The sequence below is a fragment of the Protopterus annectens genome, chromosome 2.part0 (genome assembly GCF_019279795.1).
Source record: "Protopterus annectens isolate FY-2018-M chromosome 2.part0, PAN1.0, whole genome shotgun sequence".
Taxonomy (NCBI): Eukaryota; Metazoa; Chordata; order Ceratodontiformes; family Protopteridae; genus Protopterus; species Protopterus annectens.
In genome coordinates, this window is record NC_056728.1 from 226,621,890 (window position 1) to 226,642,379 (window position 20,490).

The 20,490-nt window shown below is 43.4% G+C and overlaps 1 protein-coding gene across 1 annotated transcript in view; it reads right to left on the reverse strand.

The window, feature by feature from the left end:
* LOC122793028 (ras-related protein Rab-5A-like) overlaps positions 1-20,490 on the reverse strand; it is a 741,974-nt gene that overhangs the window by 17,195 nt on the left and 704,289 nt on the right. The window lies entirely within an intron of this gene.

The window sequence follows — 20,490 nt, forward strand, 5'->3', positions numbered from 1 at the left end:
GGACATGCAGGTATGCCTCCTTGAGGTCCAAAGTAACTAGCCAAGCCTTCTTCTTGCCCAGCATGGGTAGAAGTTGCTGCAGTGTTAACATTTTGAATTTTGGAACATCCAGGACAGTATTTAGGATTGACAAGGACAGTATTGGTCTCCAGCCTTTGTCCTTTCTGGGTACTAGGAAAAGTCTTGAGTAAAATCCTTGTCCCTGTTCTTGCTGTGGTACTCTTTGAATATCTCCCATGTCCATGAGAGCAGCAATTTGTTTTTGTGCCTCTACCCATTGGATTTGTAGCAGGTCCGGCATACCTTTTGATTTTGAAGGGTGTGAAAATGGAACCTGTAACCCCGAGAAACAATATTCAGTACCCATTTGTCCTGTGTAATTGTGTGCCAATTTTATGAGAAAAGTGCTAGCTTTCCCCCCTAGGGGTGCTGCCAAAAGGTAAGTGCTTTGCATTTGTATAGGGAAGTCATTGGGACTGTTTCCTATAAGGTTGTGATTTGTCTTCTCCTCCTTTGGGGGCTGAAGCACCCCACTGTTTGGGTCTGTAGGAGACTTGGGGCTGAGATCTGCCTCTTGGGCGTCCTGTATCTGCCTCTTTGTGGCCTGTCTGACACCGGAAAGGACCATTTTTTTGAAGGCCAGTTTCTGCTAAACCTAGGTGGTTGAACCTGTAAGAAATCCTTTACTGTCTGCATTGATTTTGCTTTATCCTCCATTTTCTTTAACACCTCTTCTGCCTTAACACCAAACAAAGTATCATGCTGTAGTGGAGCATCCAATAATTTTACTTTAACATGTTCAGGTAAACTTTGTTCTTTCAACCAAGCATGCCTTTGAATGACAGAGCCTGTTAACTGCGGCTCTACATGAAGCCTCTAATGAATCAAAACCACATTGCAGAGTATGCTTTCCCACTTCAGCTGCATGCAATAAATCCTGCATTTCCTTACTGTCAGGACTTTCTGAGTTTGTAAACATTTTCTGTTTTAACAAAGACATGAGGTACTGTTGATATTTAAGCATGTGAAACTGGCAGTTTAAAGCCCTTACAGCTAAAGTAGCAGAAGTGTAAACTTTTTCCCCCATCTATCCAGAGCTCTGGAATCCCTATCAGAGGGGACAGGGTTTTTAGCAGTGGAAGCCTTAATCCTTTTGGGACCCTGAGAAATTGTTTCTGGGTCCGCAGCAGGGTTTTTGTAAAGAAATTTATGAGAGTCAGGGACCCTGTAGTACCCGTCTGGCTTGACTGGTGCAGGGGGTAAAGAATCAGGAGACAGACTGGATTCAGAGAAAACATCATTAACAATATCAAGCACAGGGGGGATAGCCAGAGGCCTGTGCTGAGGCAATAAAAGAAAGTCTCTGAGCCTTTTCTTTGATTCTGAATAATCCTGGCTCTCCCAATGGAAATGCTCCCTCATGGTGTGCAGGGTTTCCCCAAAAGAATAATCCTCAGGCGGAGAGGCTTAAGGTATAGACTCGTCTGCATCAGAGTCCTCATAAGGAGGGAGAGAATATCCCTGATCTGAAGAGGAATCAGAGGAAACAGAAACCTGGTCAGAGGAATCATAGTCAGTGTCTTGCCCAGGCCTTTTATCAGGAGGGGCATGGGAACTCCTGATCAAAGTAATTAGGTCTTCGGCCATTTTAAGCATCTGTTTCTTTGGTATGGTTGACTGTCCAGGAGAATGCTGTACTTGTTTCCTTGTCTTTAATGGTGTTTTTGACTTTGCCTTGGCTGCTGCAGTGGACTTAATAGTAAGCTGTGAAGGTCTGAAAACACCCTCAGAAGCCGATGCCTGCTCAGCGGCTCCGGACCCATCTGAGGGAATAGTTTCCGCAGGCCCAATACCTTGAGTTTCCAGAGGCCTAGGTGTCTCCACGTGGGAGTCAGATACGGCCTGTGGCTCTGAGGTAGTGGGTGTCAGGGGCTGCGAAAGCGCCTCACTGAGAACCGGCGACTGGCCTAGAAGAGGCTTCGTCGTTGGTTTTGGATCTCAGATGCCTGTCCTTTTCTTTGTCTTTGCATTTTTTATGAATTCCGGTCGTCGGTTGTTCTGACGGTATTATGTAGTTAAACCTTCGGCCAAAGTAATGTAAAGCAAAATCAAACTGACGCTTAATAGTGCGTTTGTTGAATCTAGCACAAAACCGACAACTAGTAACATCGTGGTCAGGGCCTAGGTAAGAAATACAGTAAGAGTGAAAGTCCTTATGAGGTATTTGCTTCCCACAAGAAATACAATTGTTAACTTTTACTGACATCGGTCTGGAGCAAGAAAAAGTTTCCCCAATGGGGTACTTGGCTTTATTGAAGACTTCGGTTCTGAAACTCGATTTCGAAAATCTCAGGAGTCGGCCGACCGGCACTTGCGAACTGCTTTTGCTTTGGGCACTGCGTGGCAAGAAAGACTGGAGAAAATGGCATCGGTTGCATCTTTTATACCCCTGGCGCTCTGACGTCAGGGAAGAGATGACAGCAATTGACGCCGGACCTAGACTTTGGAACTCTGGCCGACTGCGGGTAGCCTGCCAGCAGGATAACCCCAAGTGTAATGACTGCAACAGTGAAACATGATGAACATCTGCTGGATTGTGAGCAGGAGGGCAAAACACATTTATTGGAGTAAAGTTTGTGGCCCCCTCAGTGAACATTCCAGAAGTGGTCTGCAAAATCTGAGTGTTGCAGCCAGGCTTGTCTCCTCGTTGCCAAACTTGAGAGACATTGCCTTTGGCTATGCCATCCATGACGCTAAGACACACGGCTACTGTGGAGATGGTACACATTGTTACTATTTGGGTGGGCAGTTATGTCTTGAGTTCACCCACTAAGATCTGTTTCAGGGCTGCAGCTGTTTTCTCTGTTATATGGCCATGAGCACCATGTAGTTCATTGTTCAAACAGAAGAATTCACTAGATGCATACATCTAATTCACTAATCTGTCCATCATTTTGGAATCCTTATTCGGTGGATGAATGGCCTGAGCATCCTCTAAGATGTCTGTCTTAGTGGCTGCAGTGACCACCAAAGCTTCTCGTCTTTGGGTGTTCTTAGCACATTGTCCAATTTCTTCAGGATTAGTCTGGCCATTTTGTTTGGTTCCTTCAATAGTCTGCTAGAGACCTCATCTGTAAGTTTGTCAGGCTGAAGTACCTAAGCTTGGGAGGGGGATCTTAAAGGCCTCCTTTAAAATCTCTTCCTGGGGTAGGGTTTTTTGGGTATGTGGGCCAAAATCCCCTCTGTCTCATCATTTCAAGAATATTGCTAAAGGTATCTTCTTTCGGGTAGGGATTTGGAGGAGACCTTTCATTTGTCAAGATCTGAGAGTCTCCTGAAGTCTCCAGAGAAGAGGACACTAGGAATAACATCAATGCAGACCTACAAAGCCCCCTTTCCATGGGAGGCAAATAAAATGAATGGCTGACGGACCCTAAAACAATGGTGTCTTGAGGTGTAACTGACTGACCTTGTACCTACACTTGCAAAAAGCTAGATTAGTCTTCCCACTGGTGCCAACAAAGACACTCTAATACTGACACAGTAGACTGACACAGATGTCTTCAGAAGCAGAGTCAGCACCAAGCTGGCATCTACTCCACCCTGAGGCATTAAGGAGGACTAGCTTAGGGAAGATGGGGACCTTCTGCACAGAAAACAGTGCCTACTCCATCAGTACTGCTACTGCCACTAAGAGAGGCCAAATGCCAAGCTCTCAGAGCCTAATGGCTCCTGGTATCAACAATGCTGGAGCCGATGTGACCTCTGGTGCAAAGGCTATCAGTGCAGTCAAAGAAATTTCAGTCTGAGCTGAAAGGAGTATTGCAGAGGCTGGAGTTTGTTCCAAAACTACCGGTGCTGATATCAAGACCAGAGAAGGAACTGCTTCAGAAATCGAAGGTTGGACATCTTAGCTTGTGGTAGATGAAATGACACAGAACTGAAGCTGGGCCTTGAAAAAGGTCACCATCATTTAATACGAGTCTAAGGTGTAGGGCTTCTATGAGACCTAAAAGATTTAATACAGGAGACAGAAGCTGGCCTGGAGAACACCAGCCTAAAAGGAATGACAAATTCTAGAAAGGATAGTAAAATGCCTTTTCCTATTTCAGTTCTAGAGGGTTTTGAGAGGGAGAGACTTAATGTAGTCTGTTTATTTTCTTTCTAGTACTATGTATGTATGTATGAGGAGAAGCTGGGAGAAGGATCTAGTCGGAGTCCCAGGTATTTAAATGAGTTATAGTCAGAGTGCCAATTATTTAAATGCTTCAATGTTTTCAATAGTGACATTGGTGAACTTGTAGTATAGACTTATAGATGCAGCTTTTGCTTAGTTTTTGTTTTGTCCTCAAAAGTACATTTTTATTTATTTACTTTGGATAAACTGAGTACAAGTTTACTGTTATTGATTGAACGAATCATATGGATTAAGTCTGACTGAAACTGTTTTTGCAAAGCTGTGAGGAATTTATTTCAGTGGTACAGCATTCATCAGCAGAGCAAGAATGGGAGGTGAGGAAGGGCCAGAGGCATACCTCTCAACTGTCCAGATTTTGCCTCATATTTTTAGTCTGCTCCTCATAAAATTTGCGATTTTCTGGCAAATCACTGAGGAATGAAGTCATTAAATAATGATATACATTTGAGTTTCAGATTTCATTCCCTTCAGAAAATGAATACAAGCACAAAACCTGTTATTCTAGCAAATGTCTAAGTTTCTAAAAAAAGAAGTTATGTCTTACCATAATGTTCCATCTGTGTTGTTGATGATCTTCCATTCATCACTAATGGGCTCGGTTCAGAGCCCTCGGAACTGAGTCGGCCAAATACCAAGCTCACGTACACCAAAATAACTCTGGAGCTAAGCTGCTACTCACAATGCCCTTGTCCCAGTTACCTCAGACTGAGTTTGCATGCAACATATAGAAGTAAAAGCAGAGGCCATTTTCTGCGCAAAAACCCTGAAAAACACCACAAGGACCCATGAGATCCACCAGGAGCCTTTGGTGGGGCATGGAGGGTGGGATGTAATGAATGGAAGAAGATCAACAACACAGATGGAACGTTATGGTAAGACATAACTTCTTTATCTGATGTTGTTAATCTTCTTCCCATTCATCACTGATGGGACAGAATCCCAAGATACTTGAAAACAAGGGTGGCCCTTATGGAAGAACATTCCTGAGTACCACTGAGCCACAGGCCGCTCTTCCCCTGGAAACCATGTCCAATTTGTAATGTTTGATGAAAGTATGGGGTTTAGCCCAAATGGCTGCTGCACAAATGTCGTCCATAGAAGCTCTGGAATGAAAAGCAACAGAAGTTACTATGGCTCTCATTGAATATGCTTTGATATTTACAGGTTTAGGTTCATTTGCTTGTGAACTTGAAAAGGTAATACAATGTCTGAGCCATTTTGATAAAGTGACTTTTGATACGGCACATCCCGTTTTAGGTTCAGAGAAGGAGATGAAAAGTTGGTCTGATTGCGGAAAGATTTAGTCCTATCCAAGTAAAAACATAATTCTCTATGTACATCCAATGAGTGGAGACAATATTCTCCTTTATTGGAATAATTTGGGAAAAACACTGGAAGTTCAATGGACTGGTTGACAAAGAAATCAGAAATCATTCTGGGGAGAAAAGATGGATTAGTACGAAGAGATACTGTCTTTATGAAAAATTAAATACGGACTATTGATGCATAAGGCCTGTAACTCCGATATCCGTCTAGCTGAAGTGACCGTCACCAAAAGAGAGATTTCCATGATAGAAATTTAAGGTCACATTTTGCAGCAGGCTCAAAAGAGGGTAGAGAGAGAGACTGTTATACCAGAGAGAGATGCCATGTCTCTACAGGCCGCCTGATTGGAGGTCTGCTATGGAAAATTCCTTTGAGAAAGGTCTTGCAAATGTGGGTGGAGATAAGTGGAATGCCTTCTAGACCGTTATGAAAATTGGAGATAGCTGCCAAGTGGAATCGAATAGTAGAAGCTGATGCTCCATTCTCAAAAAACTCAGAAAGGTAATGAAGTATAACAGATACAGGAGCTGAAAAGGGGTCTAACATCCATTGTTTAGACCAGACAGTCAACCTTTTCCACTTATCTCTGTAGAGTTTTCTGGTGGATGTCTTATGGGAGGCCAGAATAATATCGCGAACAGGTGAGGAGAGGATTTCCTACCTGGCAACTAATGGAAGTGGAGAAACCAAGCTGTCAGCTTGAGAGTGGACAGATTTGGGGGAGACAACCCTTGGGGGTGACAGATTAAGTCCTGACGAGCGTCCAGGATCCATGGAGGTTGTAATAGATGAGGCCGGAGGAAGGGGAACCAAAGTTGTCGAGGCCAGAATGGGGCAATGAGAATCACCTTGCATCTCAACCGAATTGCTTTCTTCAAAAATAGGGGTATCAAGGGAATTGGAGGATAAGCATAGAGAAGACCCGTGGGCCAATCGTGAGTCAAATTGTCTCTCGGTGACTCCCCCTCTGGGGGAAAAGGGCAAAGCTGCTGCTGCATTTGTTGTTTGAAGGGGAAGCAGAGAGATCGCAGCAAGGCTGGCCCCAATGGCTGAAACTTTCTGCCGTCACATTCAGATTGAGAAACCACTCGTGTGGCAGAAGGATGCATCTGCTCAGCCTGTCCGCAATCATGCTGGAGCTCCCTGGGATATGCGTTGCTATAAGAAAGTGGCTGGAAGCTATTGCCCAGTGCCAAATTCTCATGGCTTCTTGACACAAGGGGTAGGATTGGGTCCCTCCTTGTTTATGTACCAGACTACTGACATTGTCTGAATGATTCGCAATCATTCCCAATGGAAGGAGAGAATGTAGTGCCTGCAACACCAACAGCACTGCCCTCAACTCCAGAACAATGATATGCAAGTTGGGCCATGTTCCTTGGACCGTCTTTCCCTGAAAATGGCCCCGCCCACCCTATCAGGGAAGCATCTGTGGTCACCGTGGCATTTGGTTGGGGAATCTGGAAGGGGCAACACCAAAGATTTTCGTCTGGCCTCATCCACCAAAGAAGATCTTGTTTGCAGGAGTTGGTGATGAGGATCTGTGAGTTTAGGGGGTGAAGATTTGCCAACCACTGGGACAAAAGGAGCCATTGTAACAGTCTCGTATGTAATCTTGCCAGAGGAACAATCAGAATGGCTGCCGTCATAGACCCCAGAGCCTGGAGAACTTCTCTTGCTGACACCTTTCTTTGACAGAGTAGCACTTGTAATCTTAACCTCTGAAGCCTGTCAGCTGGAAGGGATACCAAGTTTGTTCGAGTATTGAAAATTGCCCCTATAAATTCCAGTTGTTGGGTAGGTTGTAGATTGGATTTTTCCCAATGGACTGTGATGCCTAGAGACTCCACCAGTGAGAGAGTGTAGCGGAGGGCTATGGTCAGGAGACGCTTGGTGGGAGTGGAGAGGAGCCAATCATCTAAATATGGAAACACCCGGAATCCCTGAAGTCTCAGATGAGCTGTCACCACTGCTAGGCATTTCATGAACACTCTGGGGGACGTCAAGAGACCGAATGGCAGGGCTCTGAACTGGTAATGATTGGCTCCTAGCCGGAAGAGAAGGAGACTCTTGGAGTGCTTGTCCATTTTGATGTGGTAATACGCATCTCGGAGGTCTATCGAGCACATCCAAACATCCTCCTTTAAAAAAGGGAGAATGGATTGTATAGTGACCATGCGGAATTTAGTTTGAACCAATGACTTACTTAAATGGATGAGATCCAAAATGGGTCTCCAGTCCCCGGTCTTTTTTGGCACCAAAAAGAATCCTGAATAAAAACCAGATCTGCATTGATCTACGGGGGGGGGGGGGGGGGGGGGACTGGTTGGATGACTCTTTTTTGACACCGCTTTCTTATCCCTGAAGCTGCTTCTTCCCTTTGACTGGGTGGAACATCGGGAAGGCTCTTTGTAGGTTTTGGGCGTGATATAAGAGGACTGTAATAGCCTCTGGAGATTATTCTCTGCACCCACCAATCGTTTGTAATAGAGTGCCAGGCAGTTTGGTGCAGAGAAAAACGAGTCCCGACTGCTTCCAGAGGAAAGCAATTGGGAAACGCTTCAGGAGCATTAAGACTGCCTGGAGAAAGAATCCCTGGAGTCTTGATTTTGGGGCCCCCTCTACCCCTAAAGGGGCATCTTCCACCACTGGAACCCCTTCTGCCTTTGGAGGAATCTTCATCACGTGCGTTACGAAAGGACCTTGAGACTTTTTCTGCCATATTTTCCCACTCCTCTGGTTCCTGGAGAAAGAACAGTGAGGCTTGGAAAAATGTAGGCCAACAGCAGACTAGGTCTTTCCATCCTGCTCGCACCTGGCCAGTGTGCCCTTTACTTCAGAACCAAACAAGGATGATGGTTCAATAGGGGCATTCAAAAAGGAGGACTTGAAGGAGTCCGTGAGGTCACAGATGCACATCCAGGCATGACGTCTCATGACTATGCCTGCACCCACAGCTCTAACTGCCCCTTTGGTTGCGTGGGAGAGCAACCTCATGGACAAGTTGGAGATGGACTCAAGGGTGGCAAGTTGAGAGGCAACTTTGTCCCGTGTTCCATCAGAAACTTGACCCGCGAAAGCCCCAGAAAGTTTGGGGATCAGATTCCTTTGGAGAGTCGTAAAGTGTGCCAAGTAATTAAATGACCTGACTGCAAAGGTCGCTGAAGCAAAAACTCGCTTCCCTAACCTGTCCACAGCCCGGGCGACTCTGTTGGGCGGACAGTAGGACCTTCCTCCACAAGGAATTTTAGTGGCTGCCACCACCATAACATCTACTGGCAAGCCTCTAGACCAGTGAGGATGCTCCTCTGGTGGGGTAAGAATCTTGTCTGGTCTCCAGGGAATGGCTTCAATAGAATGAGGACTCTTCCACGCAAGCTGCATGAGGAGTTGGATTAACTCGTCGGCAGGTGGGGTCACCCAAGAAGTAGAAGGCTGAGATCGGAAAGCCTGCAGGAAAATGAACTCTTCCGAGGAAGGGTTGGAAGGCTTCCAGCCACCCCTCTGTTTCAATATTTCCAGAATGTATCCGAAGGAGACATCATCAGGGGGTGACCGTGGGGACCCTTCCCCATCATCGTAGTCCATATCCTCAGTGAGAGACTCCTCTGGGGAGTCAAGGTATTTCCTCTTACACACCTTCTTCTGAGGAGGTTCTTCAGTGGGAATGTCTGAAGACTCGGAAGGAAAATTACCCTGAACTGGGGTTTCCTGCGGCTTGTGCTCTTGGTGTCCTGGTGAGGTGGCCCGTGGTAGCTGTAGCTCAGGGGAACCAGGGGGAAGATCTGACATAGGAGCGCTTCCAGAAGCAAGCACCCTCTCCATCACCCGGAAAGAAGGTCTTCCCAAAGAGGAATGGGAGCCCGGAACCAAGTAAGACAATCTAGGAACCGGAGTCACATCCCGCTCTGCCAGACCCACTTTCGGGGATGGTACCTCAAGCAAGATCGGGGCAGGCGTTGCCCCTGGATCAGAGGATGGAACTGATAAAAAAACTTGGAACCGTGCTCAGAACAGAGGGTTCCACCCCCCCCCCAACCATGAGACTGAGGAAGGGACGGTTCCGATGCAACCGAATCCCAAAGGGAAGGGGAGGCCTAGGAGCCTCAGTGAGGGTCCCTGTCGGCGCTGACTAAAACTCAGGCAAATCTGGCAAGGAGGTTTCATAGAGAGGTAAGAAACCCCCAGACAATAGACACAATCATCATGTAAATCACTGTTGGGAAGTTTGCCATTGCAGGAAGTGCAATGTTTGAACCCTGAAGTCCCTTTTTTCTCAGACATATCCAACGCACAAAAGAAACAAATTACTGATAGGAAAAGAAGCAGAAATAAAGAAAGAAAGATACCAATGATGGTATCAAATGATACCACAAGGGGGTAGGAGAGGGCTCTACCAACGATGGTAAAAGAAATAGCTGATGGGTAGCTAGAAAGTGGAAAGGTTATATTAGAAGAAAAAGTTAAAAAAAAAATACAAAAATTCATAAATATATAACAGCTGGAGTGCTTGGTGAAACGCTGCTATATGACTGCATGGCAAACAAGATCTGAAGTAACTGGGAGAAGAGCATTGTGGGTGGCAGCTTAGCTCAAGAATTTTTTTTGGTGTAAGTGACCTTGGTATTTGGCTGACTCGGTTCCGAGTGCTCGGAACCAAACCCATCAGTGATGAATGGGAAGAAGATTAACATCAGATGGAATATTTAAAAGGTGTCCCTATTTTTTGGCCTTTGTCCTCCCGTTGTTAGGCTTTGTCCAGATTTCTTGTGTTAAGAGCTACGGCCAGAGGTAATTTTTTGAAATAAATGGAGAAAATGCGTGGAGCAAGAATATTCACTTGTGTAACATCTTGCTTCAGATTAGCTAGTGGAGTGACAGGAAAGAATTAATACACAAGTGATGATAAGACAGATAGCTTCTGAACCAAGGGAGGATGCCATCTAACCTTGGAAGACTGTTAAAGGTTTTCAAGAACTGGCACCATGTCTATTGTAAAGTAAAAAGAATGGAAACATATGGACAAAAGAGCATGATACAATAAAAATTGATATGCTTTTTCTTACTACTGAATAGGGGAATAACTGGATTAAGGCCCTTTGCTTTCTCTAGTAACAAGTTTTAAGGGGAGGCAGATAAATAAAAAAGAACACTGAATATAACAAAAAGTTTTCCTCTTGCAAATAAATGAGACAAAACGGTGGCAGAATGACATAGTACAAAAAGTGGGAGACCGAGATTTTGTGGAAAATATTTACTCACTGTACACCACGGAGAAGAGGAGTAAAGTAGAAAAAAACGTCTCCATAGAGACATGCAAACCAGATACAATCTGATAAGGGGCAATAAAAACAGAATACTTCTTTCTTTCAAAGGCTAGGAGATAATGTTATTTGAAATTATTCAAGTGTTTTTCTAATCTGGGAGAGGAATAATGACAAAAACAGATGGCACTTAGAGGAAGCAGAAGCACGAGTCTCTGCATGGACAATCTTCCTTCCTTATAGGTTAATTCAAGTCTGTGAGTGTGGCTGTCCATCTGGGACAATTGTTCCTATAAGAAGGGTTAAACTTCAATATTTGAAGATGCACATAGTTGTATGTGTTATCATTAAGTTCATAGGTTTTAGGGGTATGCTTTTTTTGTTTTAGGGTTGGGTTTTTACCAAAACAAAAGTTTTGTACAACGTGACATAGGTTCAAATGGATATGACAAGAACCAACTGTATAAAAGATCAACCTGGCAAACATTAGTGTATGCATGTAATTCAATAGCTGAAACTAGACATTTAAAAAAAGCTGTTACACATAACGATAAGAATAATAACTTCTAAACATAATGACAGCACTTTCTATATCAACTTTGAATTTCTATACTATCTGTGAATATTGAAAAAAGAATAGTGAACAGTATTAAAAATGCAGATTGCAAACAGCTATGCTTACAGGAGACACATTTGGATAGAACTGAGAGAAAGGATTTCAAGATGGTTACTCAGCAGAACATTTGGGACAAAGTAAAAGGGGAACAGTCATATTAATTGCAAGAGGAGCTCCAATAGTGACAGAAGAAGAAAAAAGATAAAGCTACAGTTGTAGTACTAAGTTAACAGAATGGAAAGAGGCCAATAATTTATTTGAACTACAGGCTAAAGACTGGCTTCCCTAGCAAGGATTGATATCAGAGTATAGGCAAAGAGAAAGGAATAGGGGATCCTAAGTGAAAGACCAGCACTAGTAAAATTTTTGGTAGAATCTATTACAGAAGCTGCTGTTAAAAATGACAATTAGTATAGCATATAAAATATTGCATGATAACTATAATAATCAATCAGAGGAGGTTAGAAAGGATTGGGAAGAGAGAATGGATAAGCAATTCACAAAGAAACAATGGGGGATATATGTATGACTTCCAAATATGCAACAAAGTCTATAAGATTTTAGGATCTTTGCTTGGAAGTGTTTACACAGGTATTTTTATAACCATGTAGACCCCAAATAATTTTTATAGCAAATGTTAGAGGTGTGATGGAGAAGAAAGAGGTAACTGGGAACATATTTTAGGGAATGCAATGAGTTGGCAGACTATTTTAAAAATTCCCTACAAACTTCTCTATTAGATATACAGGGTAAGAAAACTGATACAACTAAGGAAATTTTTTGAGCTATGATACAGATTGGAATTGTCCAGACATAGTAAGACTTTGCTGAACCGAGTCTAATTATGGTGGCTGCCAAAAAAGCAGTTACTAGAAATTGGGAATCAAACTCTAAACCAAGTGTGCTAGAAGTAGTGACTATAATAACAGAGACAAAACAACTGGACATGTTATCTTTAGAAAATGGTAGAAGCAAATTACATAGAAAAAATGGGAATTGTGGGAACAATATATACAGAATGTTTTAGAGGATGAATTAGATTTACAAGAAAGCAGGATTTTAATGAGTTATGTAATGTTTCACTGACAATGACTAGACAGATTTTAAGTGATGTATATTTGGAACTAAAATTTTGTCAATACAGTTTGTTTTCATTTATATAAATGTGTGATTGCCTATTGTCATGTGATGATTTAATAAAGATAGTTCTTGTTTTTAACAAAATGGAAAGTTTTGGAGCATCTCATGCAGAAAAATGCTTCTGAGGAGGAATTAGGGTTAAAAGAAACAGTCACTGAATAATTTATATGATACATAACATGTGTGACATATAGTACTTGTAAATGTAAACTTGTTAATATGGTTTGACTGTTTTTTTATATAAATGTAAGTTTGCCTATGTCAAAAGTGATAACTCAATAAAGGGGTTTAAAATGGCTTTGATCAGCCTGGATGCCAAAAAGAAAATAGAAAAGTTTAACCGGGTGTATTTGAGATGAGTCACCATAAAGTCTGTATTAAATGTGAAGCTGGCGTACTTACTCTTTACCATCTATGTGGGCTTGAAGACAACTACAGGGTTATCACATCCACTTTGTTTCACTAGAGATTCCAAACAGGGATGCCCCTTTTTGCAACTGTTTACTCTCTGTCTTGAGCCCCTGGCTGAGATAAGCTACTCGGAACTAATAGGGTATAAAATTGGTAAGGAACAGCATAAAATAGCTTTGTACATAGATGATGTCTTAATTCTTCCAAATAATCCCCAAAGCAACACTGGAAAATTAACTGAGATTTTACTAGCCTTTGGGAAGGTATCGAGATATAGGCTTACTATAAATAACGGCTATCTTAATAAATTATTTGCCCACAGGTGATCCAAGGCTGAAATATCCAGTTGTTTGGAAGGAAGATTTAAACACCTAGGGATCTGGCTTTAGCAGACTCAGCATACATCAGCAGAGAAAACAAGGGATACATATGTTTTAAAGTTAATACAGGGAGGAGTGGGAAAATGGAAGATGCTTCATTTGCAACTTATCAAAGAGTTCAGCAAGTAAATTATTTTTTTTTCAGGCATTCCCACATTTTTACTCTCAAAACCTTTTTTTAAAGTTGTTATTGGATTTTCAGTTTGTAAAATAATCACAATATTTGCAGTCAGAGATTTGTGAACATAAATGAAAAAATTTCAACTAAACCTCACAAACAAATGAAAAAAATTACAGTTGTGTACACTTATCATAAATGTAGATGTTTGAGTGTACTCACTGTTGCAGTCATTACATTTGGGTAATCTGCTTGCAGGTTGCCCTCAGTCGGCCTGATTAACAAAGTCTTGGGGTCCTGCGTCGGTTGCTGTCCCTTCTTCCAGGACGTCAGGTCGTCAGGGGTATAAAACATGCAGCCGACGCCATTGCATCAGTGTTTCTTGCCCTAGATGTCAGGTGCCCCCCTAATGGGAAGCAATTAAACATAAAAACACAAAGGTACACCTCTAACAAAAAAGCAAATACACCAAAAAGGCTTTTAATCATAGTAACGGAAAGTAGAGGTATTGCCAAAAGAAGTTGGGGGGGCAGGAGGGAGGGTAACCAGGACTGCAACAGTGAATACACTCTAACATCTACATTTATGGTAAGTGTATACAACTGTACTATGTTCTTCGTGTTTCACTGTTGCAGTCATTACATTTGGGTAGATTCCCAAAGCTATGGTTGGGAGGAGGAGTTTAAATAAGATTAGGACCAGCTATAAGGTCCTGCAAGACTGCAGTGGCAAAGCCAGCTCTGGATTTAGAGAAAACTGGCAAATGATAATGCTTGGTGAAAGTATGTACAGAACTCCAGGTTGCAGTACCTAGGATGTCCCTGGTAGGAACACCTCTGAGAAAGGCTGTAGAAGTAGCTTCAGCCCTGGTGGAGTGAGGTCTGATCCCCTGGGGGATAGGTTTTCCATGGTGCTTATAGCAGAAATGAATGCAATGGCTTTATCCATTTAGAAATGGCTTGTTTTGAAATAGCCTTTCCCTCTGCCCCTGCAGCAAATGCTACCAGCAGTTGTTCAGATTTTCTTTGAGGTTTAGTCCTGTCCAAGTAGAATCTAAGTTGTCTGTGCACATCCAATGAATGCAGTATCTGTTCCCCTTTGTTCTGTGGATTAGGAAAGAAGGTTGGTAAATGAATGGACTGATTAAGAGCCACACTGGATACCACCTTGGGCATGAAGGATGGATTGGTTCTGTGTGACACCCTGTCCATATGAAAGATGATGAAAGGCTCCACTGCCATAAGGGCATGTAATTCAGATACCCTTCTAGCTGAAGTGATTGCTAAAAGGAAAGCTGTTTTCCAAGAAAGAAATTTTAAGTCTGCAGTAGCAGCTGGCTCGAAAGGCGGTAGAGTGAGTTTCTCCAATACAAAGTTAAGGTCCCAGGCTGGGGTTGGAGCTCTCCTGGGTGGTCTCAAATTTTTTGCCCCTCTGAGGAACTGCTTGAGCAGTAGATGAGAGAAGAGGGGTGGTTCTGTGTTATAATGAGCTGAAATGGCTGAGGCGTGGATTTTAATGGAGGGAAAAGACAGCCCTTGTGAAGCATCTCAGTTAAGTATTGTAAAATCTGAAGTAAATTGGGCGCTACTGTGCTCATCCCTTGAGATTGGTTCCAGGCACAGAATCTTTTCCATTTTTCAGCACAAGATTTTCTAGTACTAGGCCTCCTTGCCTCTAAGACGACATCCATCACAGGTTTGCTGAGGGATGGTAAGGGAGAGTAAGTAATTAGCCAGGCTGCAAGGTTCAGAGTTGGAAGCTGAGGGTGAAGAATCTGGTTCTCCTGCTGAGACAGCAGGGAAGGAGTCTGAGGCAGGTGACATGGAGAGAACCGTGACACACTGCGCAGGAGGGGGTACCAGTGTTGGCATGGCCAGTCTGGAGCAATCAAAATCATCCTTGGTTTGTTCTGTTTGACTTTTAGTAGTACTTTGGAGAGCAGGGGCAGCGGGGGAAAGACATAGACTGGGAGTCCTTGTGCAAAATTTGTCTAATTGGTAGTTCTGGGGGGAGGCAAACAGGCCTATATCTGGGCTCCCCATTCGCTTGTCAACATGCTGAAAATCCTTGGTCCCAGTTTCCACTCGTGTGGGTCCATGAAGTTTCTGCTTAGTGCTTCTGCCAGTGTATTTAATCTTTCTGGCAGGAACTGAGCTTGTAGGTGCACTTGGTAGCTTAAGGCTGTGTTCCACAACGCCATTGTTAGTCTGCAGAGGGGGTCCGAATGTGTACCCCCCTGCTTGTTTATGTACTACATAACCGTGGTGTTGTCCGTCTTTACCATTAGTTGTCCTGGAAGAATGTAGACCTTGAAGGCTGTCAGAGCATTCTGTACAGCTAACATTTCTTTTTGACTGATATGCAGGTGCATTTGACTTGGGTTCCATTTGCCCTGAATGCACTTCCCTGCCAGGTGAGCCCCCCATGCATAGTCTGATGCATCTGTTGTTAGGGTTTGGGCAGCAGGGGGTGGCGTGAAAGGTAGTTCCTTGTTTTGGTGGCAGGTCTCTGCCCACCAAAGGAACTCTAGGCGTAGGCAAGGTATGATAAGAATCATTGTTTCTAGGCTGTGAGAATGTTGACTCCATAGGCTTTTCAGATACCACTGTAGTTTCCTCATATGCAGTCTTGCATATGGAATTAGACGAATGCGGGAGGCCATGAACCCAAAGGCTTGCAGTATTTGCCTTGCAGATAGCAGAGATTTTGTGGCCACTTTTTGAAGTAGGTTGTCAAATGAATTTGCTTTTCTGGCGTGAAGTACACCATCTGGGAAGTTGCATTTAAGCTTGCTCCCAGGAATGTAATTTGTTGACAGGGTACCAGTTGTGATTTCATTTTGTTTATGGTGTACCCCAGACAAGTTAGAACCCTTTTTACAAAGACCAAATGATTTAAAAGTATGTCCTGGATTTCTGCGCGAATTAGACAATCATCCAGGTATGGGTATATTTGAATACTTCTTTGCCTGCAAAATGCAATAACTGGAGCTAGGCACTTTGTGAATACCCTGGTCGCAGTAGATAAGCCAAAGGACAGTGCAGAGAACTGATAGTGCGTGTAGCCTGCTTTGAAGCGTAGGTAATCTTCTGCAAGATTCCCTGATTGGGATGTGCAGGTATGCTTCTTTTAAATCTAGTGTTGCCAACCAGGCGTCTTTGCTTAGCATAGGAAGTAACTGAAGAGTCAGCATCTTGAATTTTGGAATCTCCAGAAAGGTGTTTAGAGTAGACAGGTCCAGGATAGGACACCATGATTTGTCTTTTCTGGGTACCAAGAAAAGTCTTGAATAAAAACCTTGTCCCTTTTCCTCTTATGGTACCAGTTGAATAGCCCCCATGCTTAAGAGAAAAAGTACTTGATTTTGAGCCTCTGCCTACTGATTTGGGGGTAGGTCCGGCCACCCGTTTGTTGTTGTTGGCAAAGTGTGGAAATGAAATCTGTATCCCAGGGACACTATATTTAAAATCCATTTTTCCTGGGTAATGAGTTCCCAGTTCCTTGCATGAAGAGCAATCTTTCCCCCCAAAGGGGCAGTCAAAAGATAAGTGCTTGAAAATTTTAAAAGGAAGTTATTGACACAGTTTACCATAGGGGGGAGTTTTGTTATTCCCAGACTTGGAAGTGGAGGGCCCCCACTGCTTAGTTCTGTGAGTCCCCTGAGACTGAAACCTGGGGTTTTTGCTGTGTCTGGGTTTGGCTTGAGAAGACCTGGAAGGGGCTGGAAAGGACCAATTCGTAGACGGCCAGTGCCTACTAAATCTAGGAGGCTGAACTTGTAAAGATTCTTTCACAGTTTGCATATATTTAGCTTTATCTTCCATCTTTTTAAGAACTTCTTCAGCCTTGTTGCCAAACAGGTGGTGATTTAAAGGAGCATCCAACAATTTAGCTTTAATGTGATCAAGCAGAGATTGCTCCTTAAGCCAAGCATGCCTTCTAAGCACAGACCCAGTAACAGCAGCCCTGCAAGAGGCCTCTAAAGAATCAAAACCACATTGCAAAGTATGTTTTCTAACTTGTTCAGCAGAATGCATTAAATCCTGTAAGTCTTTATTTTCCACACAGTCAGGAATCAACATAATTTTCTGTTTTAGTAGTCCAATAACATATTGGTGATATTTTAACATATGAAATTGGCAGTTTAAAGCTTTAATGGCCAAGGTTGCTGAAGTGTAAACCTTTTTATCCCATCTGTCCAGCGCCCTGGAGTCTCTATCAGAAGGGGTAGGATTTTTAGCAGTAGAAGCCTTAATGCCCTTGGGCCCCTGTGAAATAGTGTCTGGATCTGCAATAGGATTTTTGAAAAGGAACTTATGGGACTCAGGGACCCTGTAGTATCTGTCAGGTTTACTGGGAGCAGGAGGCAGGGAATCAGGGGCCAAAATGGATTCCAAGAAAGCGTCATCAACAATGTCTAGTACAGGAGGAATAGCCAAAGGCCTATGCTGAGCTAGGAGAAGGAAATCCCTAAGCCTCTTTTTTGAATCAGAAAATTCCTGGCTTTCCCAGTGAAAATGCTCCCTTAGAGTATGTAAGGTTTCCCCAAAAGAAAAATCATCAGGAGGGGAAGCAGAGGGAATAGAGTCCTCTGCATCAGAATCCTCATAAGTAGGTAAGGACAAATCCAGGTAATCAGAAGAGTCAGAAAAAATAGTCAAGCTCAGCCCTAGGCCTCTTATAGGGGGCTGGCTACCCCTGATTAGAGTTATTAGATCTTCAGCCATTTTTATCATTTATTTTTTAGGCACAGAGGCCTGAGCCTGGGCGTCGGTTTTTTAGACATGGATCGAGATTTAGGCCTTAATAATGAAGAAGGCATTGATTTAATATGCAAGTCCATAGGCCTTAATACACCCTCAGAAGCCGGTGCCTGCACAGTGGCTCCGTACCCATCCAAGTTAGAGACATCCACGGGTTCCATAGTTGAAGTATCTCACAGCATACCGGACTCCGAATGGGTCTCAGTAGAGGCCTGCGAATCAGAAGTAGTGGGTATCAGGGGCTGCAAAAGCGCCTCACTGAGTACCAGCGAACTGGCGACTGGTTTAGGTGAAGCGTCGTTAGCAGTTTTGGACCTCGGCAGCCTGTCTGTCTTTATCTTTGCGTTTTTTCGGAATCCCCGTAGTCGGATGGCTAAAAGATGACATTCCTGGATAATTAAACAAAGAACTGAAATATTTAGAGGCAAAAATATACCGACGATGGATAGTGCGCTGATTAAATAAAGCACAAAACCGACAGCAAGGTACATCGTGGTCAGGGCCTAGGCAAGGAATACAGTATGAATGAAAATCTTTATGAGGTATTTACTTTCCACAAGTAATGCAATTATTACATTTTACTGACATCGGTAAGGAGCAAGAAAAAGTTTCCCCAAAGGGGTACTTGGCTTTTAGTTGAAGACTTTGGTTGTGAAACTCGAAAATGAAAATTTAGGAGCTGGCCGGCACTTGCGAACTGCTTCTGCTTCGGGGACTGCACGGCAAGAAAGACTGATGTAATGGCGTCGGCTGCATGTTTTATACCCCTGACGACCTAACATCATGGAAGAAGGGACAGCAACCGACGCAGGACCCAAGACTTTGTTAATCAGGCCGACTGAGGTCAACCTGCAAGCAGATTACCCAAATGTAATGACTGCAACAGTGAAACACGAAGAAAGTAGTTTTGTACCTACCATAAATGTAGATGTTCGAGTGTATACACTGCTGCAGTCATTACACTTGGGTTATCCTGCCGTCAGGTGGTCCCTCAGTCGGCCTGAATTCCAAAGTCTTGGTCCGGCGTCGGTTGCTGTCGCTTCTTCCCTGACGTCAGTGCGACAGGGGTATATATAAGATGCAGCCAACGCCATTTTCTTCAGTTTTTCTTGCCCCAGATGTCAGGTGCCCCCACATAAAGGTAGGCAATGCAAATTGCTAATAAAACATATATATGCAAAAAAATCAAAAACTTTCAGTTACCAGCAAATACTCCCCATAGGCAGTAAAGGGTAGAAGACTTAGGTACGTACCAGCAAGTAAGAGGGGAAGGAGGGAGAGTAACCTGGACTGCAGCAGTGTATACACTCGAACATCTACATTTATGGTAGGTACAAAACTGTACTATGTTCATCGTGTTACACTGCTGCAGTCATTACACTTGGGTAGAATCCCAAAGCTGAGGTAGGGTGGCTGGTTCTATAAGGCATTAGGGGTGGCTATAAGGCCCTGCAGGACTGCAGTGGCAAAGCCAGCTTTGGATTTAGAGTAAAGAGGCAGATGGTAATACTTGGTGAAGGTATGTACAGAACTCCAAGTTGCTGCTTCCAAAATGTCCTTGGTAGGTACTCCTCTGAGGCAGGCAGTTGAAGTGGCTGTTGCCCTGGTGGAATGAGACCTAATGCTGTTAGGTACAGTTTTCCCATGGTGTGTATAGCAAAAACGTATACAGTGTCCTATCCATTTTAAAATGGTCTGTTTTGAAATGGCTTTTCCCTGTGCTCCTGCAGCATATGCTACAAACAATTGCTCGGTTTTTCTGAAAGCTTTGGTTTTGTCCAAGTAGAAGCGTAGCTGCCTGTGTATGTCCAAATAATGCAAAAGTCTCTCCCCTTTATTCTGTGGGTTTGGATAAAAAGTTGGCAAGTGAATAGTTTGGTTTAGAGCCACACTTGATACCACCTTTGGCATAAAAGTAGGGTTTGTTCTTAAAGTCTTGGTGGAAAATGATGAAAGGTTCCACTGCCATTAGTGCCTGTAATTCTGAAACTCTTCATGCTGAGGTTATTGCCAGGAGCAGAGCAGTTTTCCAAGAGACATTTTAAATCTGCTGAGTTAGCTGGCTCAAAAGGAGGTAAAGTTAAATTTTCCAACATGAAGTTGAGGTCCCAAGTTGGAGTTGGTGCTCTACGGGGCGGTCTTATGTTTTTAGCCCCTCTGAGATACTGTTTTAGCAAAGGATTAGAAAAAATAGGTGGGTCCGTGTTCCAATGAGCTGAGATGGCAGAGGCGTGCATCTTGATGGATGAAAAGGAGAGGCCTTTGTCCAGCATC